A 9,243-nucleotide genomic window follows, 5' to 3' on the forward strand; every position below is an offset into this window, starting at 1 on the left:
TTTACTCTGAGTCTAGGAGCTGGGTCCTTGGCCTCTTAAGCTATGTGCAGAGGGCTGTGAAAACAAGTGAAGGAAAGAGACCCACAGAGACAAGAAAGACAGCATTTTAGAACTCAAAATTATTACTGAGGACTTGAAGAACAATAGATCCCTAACTAACTTTGTTGGGTTTTTTTTTTTTTAATTCTCTCTCTCTCTCTCTCTCTCTCTTCTCTTTTTCAGGGGTGAAAGCAAAAAGTTTTATTTTATTTCTAATAGTTTATTTACACCATGCCAACTTTAGATCGCCTTTCACAAAAAGGCCATCATTCATATGCTGTAACTTCTGCCTCCTCTCCTTCCTCCCCTCAACACCTTTTCCCCCTAGAACTTTTTTCATCACCACAGAACTCCTCTATTAGAGGGCTTGAATGAAAATAATTTCTGAAAAAGAAACCTCTTTTTAGAATACAGACAGCATTGACAATCAGCCAGGACTCCAAGGAGAATAAAGGGAGGCCCGGACAAGGTAAACGCGTTGGTGTTTATACAGCATGTGATGTGTTTTGAAGTTCCCCTCAAGGAGAAAGACCCTCTTTACTACTTCAAAAGCCATTTTCATATTTTTAAAATTACTAGAAATTATGGGCTAGACCCCCTTCACACGTAATTTACTTCACTCAGTATCTCATATTTTGTGATAACATGCAAATACCATATGTTGCACTTTCTCAGTTTGGATGGAGGAGGGAAGGCGGGAGAACTGGCAGAATTATCACTAGGCACTGCTAAGCCTTCCATTGAAATCCACATTTGCCATGGTGACATTTACTGGTTATGGCAGAGCTGATCAACTGCAGGTTTCCCTGCTGCTGCGGCTAAATTGCAAGCTGCTCTTGATGCCGTCAGATGCTTCTGGCTTCTCAGCCAATGAGAACTTCGGGGCTGCTTCCCTCTTTCCTTGTTTTCTGATGCAGCAGAGCCCCCATGCCACCATGCTTGCAAAGGCAGTATAGTGTTTTAATTCGATTGACCTCACACAGTCTTTTCCTCACTCATTGTCTTATGGGCCCCAAACACTAAAATCAGAAACCCCAATGTATTCCCCGAAACTTCATTTTTCTGTTCTCTGACAGGTATTTATTTTCTTAAATGACATGATCAGTACCTAGGAGTATATATTATTCATAAGAATGAGAGAGAGACATAATAATAATAAAAACACCCCAAGCACCCTACATCTTGTATTTTGCTATTCTATTTCATTTGAAGCAAAATGTTTTATGCTGGGCCAAGTGAGTCAAAAACACAGAGCTATTATTCAACACAGAGCTGCTTCAATCATTTCTGTACCAACAATGGTGAAAAGATGTGATTTTGCAGGCAAACAGGAAGAAAAAGCTTGAACACACCCTGGGAACGTGTTTAAGAAGTTGATTTATGTTTCATGCTGAGTCTTACACCTGCAGTTCAAGTAAAACCCAACTTGGCTGCCCCACAGAGTCTGGTTTATTAGGTATCAAGGAGTCGCAAGAAGCCATGTAATTAAAACCGTAATTAACTGGAAAAGGAAAGTGCCACCTGAGTTTTGAGAGGCTGTCAATTTTATTTCCATTACGGCTCTCCTTCTGGTTCTCCTCTCAGACTTAGTTTTGCCTCTGATAATACATATGTATGTGTGTGGGTATATATATAAAGCATGTATATTTTTCAGTGTGTATATAAAGCAAATATTATTAGCTATTTCTTTTGGAAAGGGCCACCTGGGTTGTTAGATGTTTCGAATTTTCTAGGCTAACTTATTCACAGGAGAAATATTCTAGAGGTCTCCTATCTAATACAGTGGCAATCACATAAGACTAATGAGCACTTGAACTGTGCCTTGCCTGAACCGATACGGATTGTAAGTATAATAGATCAGATTTTGAAATTTTTATTTACATATGTATGTATGTATAATATGCACATATATGAAGGGAGGTTTCTTGGTTAGTGGCAAGGAGTCTTGTTCTCAACTCAGAGGCATTCAGTTCCCATGCATCAGCTGCTCTGAGGGAGAAAAATGGGCAAGCTCCTCCCATGCCATTTACAGCCTCCAAGAACTTCTTGGAGAGTCAACCATGAGTCATTCTGACTAGAAGGCACCTAATGCCACTCTGTCTATCTATCTATCTATCTATCTAAAATTATGTGTGGAACAAACATTCTCCTAAGTGATACAGCACTTGTCTGTCAGTTTGCTGTACTGGTGGACCTCTCTATTAAGACAGGTTTGGAAGCAGGAGTGGCATCCACTTCCTAAACAACATGCCTCTGGAAACACTATGAACTATGAGAAATGGCGATAGTTACAGAACAAGGTTCAGGTCTTTAGTTCATAGAGTCACTATGAGTCATGCTCAACTCGATGGCAGTTAATAACAACAATACACACACCCACACCCGCACACGTATGAAGGGAGCTCTGGTGCCTAAGGCCAAGAAGCTGCTGCGATTCCAAAGGTGCGTGGATCAAATTCACCAGATTCTCTGCTGGAGAAGGAGGGCTAATTCCCTCCTGTGCCAGTTGGATCTGATTCGATGGTACACACAAGGTGGGGGCGGGGGAAGAACCAAAGACAAAACAACATATATGTGAATGAAATCTGTCTCAGTCATGCTTTTCTTCTGATTACTTGTTGAGTGCTGCTGTTTTGGACACATTGGGTTGTAGAAAATACATTACTACCATTAATTGCACCTATTTTGCTGTTTTTACCGTGTCTCTTAGACTACTTTCATCTGCAGTTCACCTTACTCTTTCTATTTGCAGCACCTTTCTAGAGTTGGGTAGTGGGCTGCTGAGTGACCTGTGAGGATGGGGCTGATGCACTAGGAAGACCCTTTCTTATTCTCCCTGCCTCCTGGCAGCGATGAGGGCTGGCTGGCCTGGAGAGACGGAGCTCTTGGTGACATTGTACAGAGGGCTGGAAGGCGTTATGAAGCCACATGGTTATGATTGCTGGGTTGTTCAAGTCAATTTTGTAATAAAGGGCTCAAAGAGGGATGTCTGTGCAGCATGAGTGGAACTTCAAGGGTCCTTTTCTTCTCCGACTGCCCCTTGGCCAACAGAGGTTCAAACACACCGTGAAATATGTTAGCACCAGCTCCAGGAGCTCAAGCAAACTTCAAATAAAGGCACTGAAAGCAAGTTCAAGACCAACACGTGTGCTGTAATTTGTGAATTAAAGTGCTGATAAAACAATCTTTTAAGAGAGGTCAATCCATTCAAGCCTGTAAACAACTGACTCACTTGATTCCACCTTCTTTCTGCATCACGTTCTTCAAGGTTAGAAAGAGAATCTGTAGTAAAGACTCGTGGAACTAATAATTTTTAAGTGGGTTAGAAATCGAAGAATTTTGACTCTTTATCTTAGAAATAAGCATTAACTTGTAAATAATTTAGCCTTTTTCTTTCTTGGTTTAAGGTTATTTTATATATATTTTGTAACAAATGTTCATAAATTTGACACATTCAGAAAGGAATTCAGTCTCTTCATTCTCTGTTTGCAACATAGCAATGACAAAGCTGTCAATCTAAAGTCCAAAATCCCAAAGGAAGTTCAGAAACCCTCAGCCTTTTTCTTTGGACATAAGGCAAAGAAAAAGGGCGGGGGAAGTCTCCTTTTAAGCTCCAATCTTTTCCCACTTCAGCTGCAGCTGAACATTTTGAAGCTGGTGTTTGTTACATGTAAAGGTCTCTGGAATCTTCCAGTTCACAGGAGAAATATGTTGGTGTGTAATTTTGGGAAGTGAGCCTGAAGTACCCAGAGCAGATGACACGCGGGGCTTAGGTCCTGATTCAGCTACAAGCCAGCGGGGCTCCTTAGGACCATCTGCGTTCTATAAATTACAGTAACGCAGGCACATGCGGCTTGTAAATCACCAGCGAACAGGCTTCACCTTGTGACACACGACATGAACCCTGTTGTATATTCCAATAAACTCCCATAAACCATCTGATATAAACTCGGGATTATGTTTCGTTAGGGGCTGGGATACTGAGACTTTTCAATACACGCGGTGGGTTCCCCTTCCTTTGCCCTCACACTATGCATTTTGTGATTTTTTCAAGTCCACAATTTTACTTAGTGGCTGACAAGTGCAATTTAGTGAACTTTAAAGAACCAAGACTTTTTTCTTTCCCACCCTCTGCTTTCTTTAATAAACCTGTTTCTTTCAACACGACTGTGAATGTCAAAGTTTTGTGGTTACTACACTTGGAAAATATGGTTTATAAACAGAAAATTAATGGGCAAATTGTCAGTAACCTACTTCATTGGATATAAATAAGTGTGCATCATAAAGGGTCCTATCATTAATATAGTTTTACTGGGTCTGGGGGACCTACAGGGCTGCCTTCTAGAATAGCTGCTTTGTGCGCAGAAACATGAGAAGGAAGGATGGCTTGAATGGTGGTAGCCTTGGAAACTTGTCATCTCGAAGGTCAGCAAAAGGGATAGATGAATATGCTCATCCCTCACAAGAAGCCATGAGGAGAGAGAGAGAGAGAGGAAAAATAGTATCAACTGCAACATCTCCATTTCCATATATGTTTGCTTTATTCATGATAACATGCTCGTGCTCTTTAGAAAGTTCTTTCAGTTCAGTACATTTGGAGACAACACTGAATTTTCCCCTTTAGGTCACTTTTGTTACACAGGTGTAGATGTCAACCCGAAATCTTTTTTAGTTGCTATACAATAAACAGAACATAAAAGAATTGTGAGATAAAGTTCAATAATTTATTAAGGAGCTTAAAGATATGATAATTCAAAATTAATGTCATTGGCTTGACTGGTTTACTTACATTTAATCAAAATCTATGCTGAAATTTTATAATCATTACATGGAAAATGGAATATTTTGTACAGTGGTCCTTAAGAAAACACAATACTGTGTTTGTTTATACTTGTGTCAAGAGTTGAAAAAGTCTAATGTGTGGCTGAGAAATTAGAAAAAAATTCTTCAAAGTTTTAGGAATTTCTTGAGACATAAATATACTTGCACATAAAGCCTCAGTGTTCACATCCTTCTGGGAAAATGTACCTGTAGTTAAATGTAATAATCTTGGTAAAAATGAGGTAAAATTTAAGTTTTGCCCAGACAAACAGCAGCACTGCTGTGGATTTACAAACGCAACTTCCAGGAACCTCTAAATACACCGTACCATTCTTTAATTAATACAGTTTATCCTGTGATTTTAAGGTCTTATTGATACTGGCAGAAGCATTTCCAAATAACTTAGAAAATTTCATGACATGTTACGGATCTCAAAGGATTTCATTCAGGTTTCCTTCTGTAACTTTTTAAACAGCAATCAATAATTTCTTTCAAACCTCTTAATATGTTGAGATAGACTATAGTTAAGAGATTGTTGGAAATTTTTTAAAGACGGATTTAAGAAAACAAATATGAACAAAGATGAACTTTGTGGTGTTATTTTCTTTCATTCACATAATTTTAAAACAAGTTCTGTCTCTGTTTTCTATTACACCTAAATAGTTCTCATTTTTATTCAACATCAAGCAATATTAATGTGGGTGCATCAAATCAGAGTTTGGGTTCTTTGAACTTATCAAACTATTTTTTTCCAAATATTTGGGGTTTGATAAAACCCAAACTTCATGCTAAAAGCACTTTTTCCATTAATTATTAAACCCATGTGCATTTTGAAGCAAATTTGATCCATATGGGTTCTGGTTCATTTATGCTTTACTCATCAAAATACTTTTTCTTAAAGTCCATGTCCAAGAAATCTTTTGAGCCCCGTTAAAGTTTCTGAGCTTTGCCAAGAACAAACAAAGTTGAACACCAAAAGATTCAAGCTAGTTTGAAACTCTATACCTATGGAACATTAGTGGGTTCTAAAGTTGGATTAAACACATGCTCTCATCCCTAATAGGTAGTTAGATGTACCTCTAGAGGGATGCTTGAGGCCTCGTACAGAAAGCAAAAGTAAGATATATGTCAACAGAGATTCAAGAAAATTTCAGAATGCATAGCAATTTATTGAAGATTTACGTTGATTATTTTGAACACATATATACAGAATTAAATTTCACATTTCAGAGAATTAAAACTGGAAGGCCAAGAGACAACCAAAGCAGATAACAAAAAAACAGAACAAATAAAATAAAGAGCTGAAAACAACTTCTGTATGAGAATCAAATATGTTTTACCATCTAAAATATAAAATCCCAGTATTTGGATAACAATTACCAAGTTTTGGAAGGGTCAAAAAGAAACAATTGTTGGAAACATGTAATTTCCTTTTGATGATGAAAAGTAAGAATATGGTTCCTTTTCTTGTCTTTTAAAAAGTGTCTTAGGGAGTTTGTTTTTCATATTATTTTGTTTACCTTTTGTATTTTTTCCCCCTTTAGAACTAACAGGCCTAGTCAGGATAAAGTCCTAAGTAATTATGGATTGAACTGTAATTCATTAGTCTTTGATTAGATTGTTAATCCCTAAAATTCCAAAAGAGGCTACATTAAAAAGCTTATTACAAATAAAGTGCAAATAACCATAATACCCAATCATATATCGCTTTTAAAGAGTACAGAATGAAGATTGCACAGTGGAGCGTACTTGGGGGGAGAACGGGGGATTATATACCAATCAAAGAATTTTTCTTTTACTTTTCAAAGAGAGGAGGGAATTCAGGGGGAGTGGGGCAGGGAGAAAAGTGCAACAATGAATGAATGAAAATCCAAAATCTCTGTAAACGTTCATTAAAATTAATTTAAAAAAAATCCAGCCTCCTGCATGATCTGTTCCACATGCAAATTGAAAAAGTATAGAGACAGGACGTGCCTCTGATGCACTCTCTTCCCAATTTTGATCCACACAGTGTTTCTTTGCTCTGTTCTGATAACTGATAATTGGGCAGGCAATTGAAACTATCATGGTCTAGGTCAGGTACACCTTGGGCCTCAAAGTGAAAACTTTATTTTTTAAAAACAGTCTTTTCCAGCATATTTTCCCAATACAGTATCATTTAATATCTTGATTGTTTTTCCTATGAGTGTTGATTGTGGATTAATATAAAACCAAATACTTGACATCTTTTTTAAAAAACAAAACAAAAAACAAAGTACAAATAAAAAATAAAAACAAACAAAAAAAAACCCAAGTGAAAATAAAGTGCAAATTACTATTTCAAGAGAACAGAGGAAAGGTTTCTAAAGATTGCTCTGATTTGAGTTATGTTAAAAAGTCTTTATTTTTAATAGATCCCACAGGCATGCAGTTTGACTCCACCAGCTGCTCTGAGGAAGTAAGCTGAGCAATCTCCTCCTGTGAGATTAGCAGCCTCTGAAAACCCACTGGAAGGTCGGTCGGCTATGAGTCCTTTCTGACTCAACACCATACAACAACATCAGTGAGACGGAAGTAGATGAAATGATATGATCCATGGAATTTGCTTCACAATACAATGGAGTAAAAAGTTGCCTCTTTGGACATTCCAATGGAAGAGCAATCTCCTCTGTGTGACTGGCCCTAGAAGCTCAGTGCCAGATCACTCAGGACTCAATGGCATTGAGAAAGAAGAAAAGTAAAGCAAGATGACTGTCAAAACTAAATGCTGAGTCAGTGGTGTTTGTTATAACATTCCATCACCTTAGCTTCTTCATCGGACACATGTCATGCAGACCACACGTATGCTGTGTCTCTTCAGGTCATTGATACCTCTGTCACAGCATCTGATCTCTATTGTTCCATCTGTCTCATCTGCTCTGTGCTGCTGTTTGTTGTTGTTAGGTGCCAGAGAGTCAAATACAACTCAGAGCAACCCTATAAACAAAAGATCTGAACCCTGTTCTAGCCTGTGCCATCCTCACACTTCCTGACACACAAGAGCCCATCGCAGCAGTCACTGTATTAATCCACCTGGTTGAGGATCTTCCTTTCCTTCGCCAACCCTCCACTCTTCCCAGCATCATGTCCTTCTCCAAGGAAAAGCCCCTCCCATCATGTCCAAAGTATGTGATGCAAAGCCTCATCATTCTTGCCTCCAAAGAGCACTCCAGCTGCACCATCGCCCATGGGATGTTCTGTGCTCTTCTCCAACACCACAGCTCAGAGGCATCAATTCTTCTCACGTTATTGAGAATAACAAATTATTGTGATACATGAGCAAATTTTAAAGTGTGAGGAAGTTAACATTGTCAGTGCTTAACAAATGGGAGGGCAGAAACTACTGAACAATTCTGGGGTGAGTCTTAACGCAACTTTTCAGAGGGTTTGTGGTCCTTTGGTTCCCACAGAATCATCAGTTTGATACCATGTCTTTGGATGGGTGCTTCCTCCTTTTTTGTTACTCTGTAACTGGCCATCCTTTCCTGTTCCTTGGTTGTTGTTGTTCTTATGTGCTGTTGAGTTGCCTGCAACTCATAGCTCCAAGGACTGATCTCATCTTGCAAAATGTACAAAGTATGTCAGATGAAACTTCAGAATCCTTGCCTCCAAGGAGCAGGCTGGCTTCACCCTCTCCAGGATGAACTTGTTTGCTCTCCTAGCAGTCTATTCAATACTCTTCTCCAGCACCACAGCTCAAAGGCATCAACTCTACTATCATCCCTAGTCATTGTCCAGCTTGTAAGCAATTGCATAGACCATGGCCTATATCAGGTGCATCTTAGTCTTCAGACTGACACCATTGCTCTTCAGTGCTTTGAGAGTACTTTCTAAAATAAACTCCCTGCATCAAGCCTTGATAGAACGTATAAACATGTGTATATCCTTGGACAAGGCAAAGGCTATGTATGCTTGGAGTTGTTGTTGTTGTTATGTGCTGTTGAGTCATTTGCGACTCATAACGACCCTATGTACAACAGCCCTAAACCCTGCTCTATCCTGTGCCAATCACACTGCCCATCCCGACTACCCCAGTCACTGAATCAATCCATCTCACAGAGGGTCTTCCCTTCTTGTGCCGTCCCTCCGCCCTCCCAAGCATGATGTCCCTCTCCAAGGACATGTCCCTCCTTGCAACATGCCCAAAATATATCAGACGAAGCCCCAGAATCCTTGCCTCCAAGGAGTAGCTTGGTTTAACCCTTTCCAGGATGAATCTGTTTGTTTTCTTGACAGTCCATGGTACATTCAATACTCTTCTCCAGCCCCACAGCTCAAAGGCATCAATTCTCCTTCTGTCCTCCCTAGTCATTGTCCAACTCTCTGATGCATAACAAGTGATTGCAAAGACCATGGCCTGTATCA

This window comes from Elephantulus edwardii, unplaced genomic scaffold (genome assembly GCF_000299155.1).
Source record: "Elephantulus edwardii isolate Elephantulus edwardi_28Jun2011 unplaced genomic scaffold, EleEdw1.0 scaffold00011, whole genome shotgun sequence".
Lineage (NCBI taxonomy): Eukaryota > Metazoa > Chordata > Mammalia > Macroscelidea > Macroscelididae > Elephantulus > Elephantulus edwardii.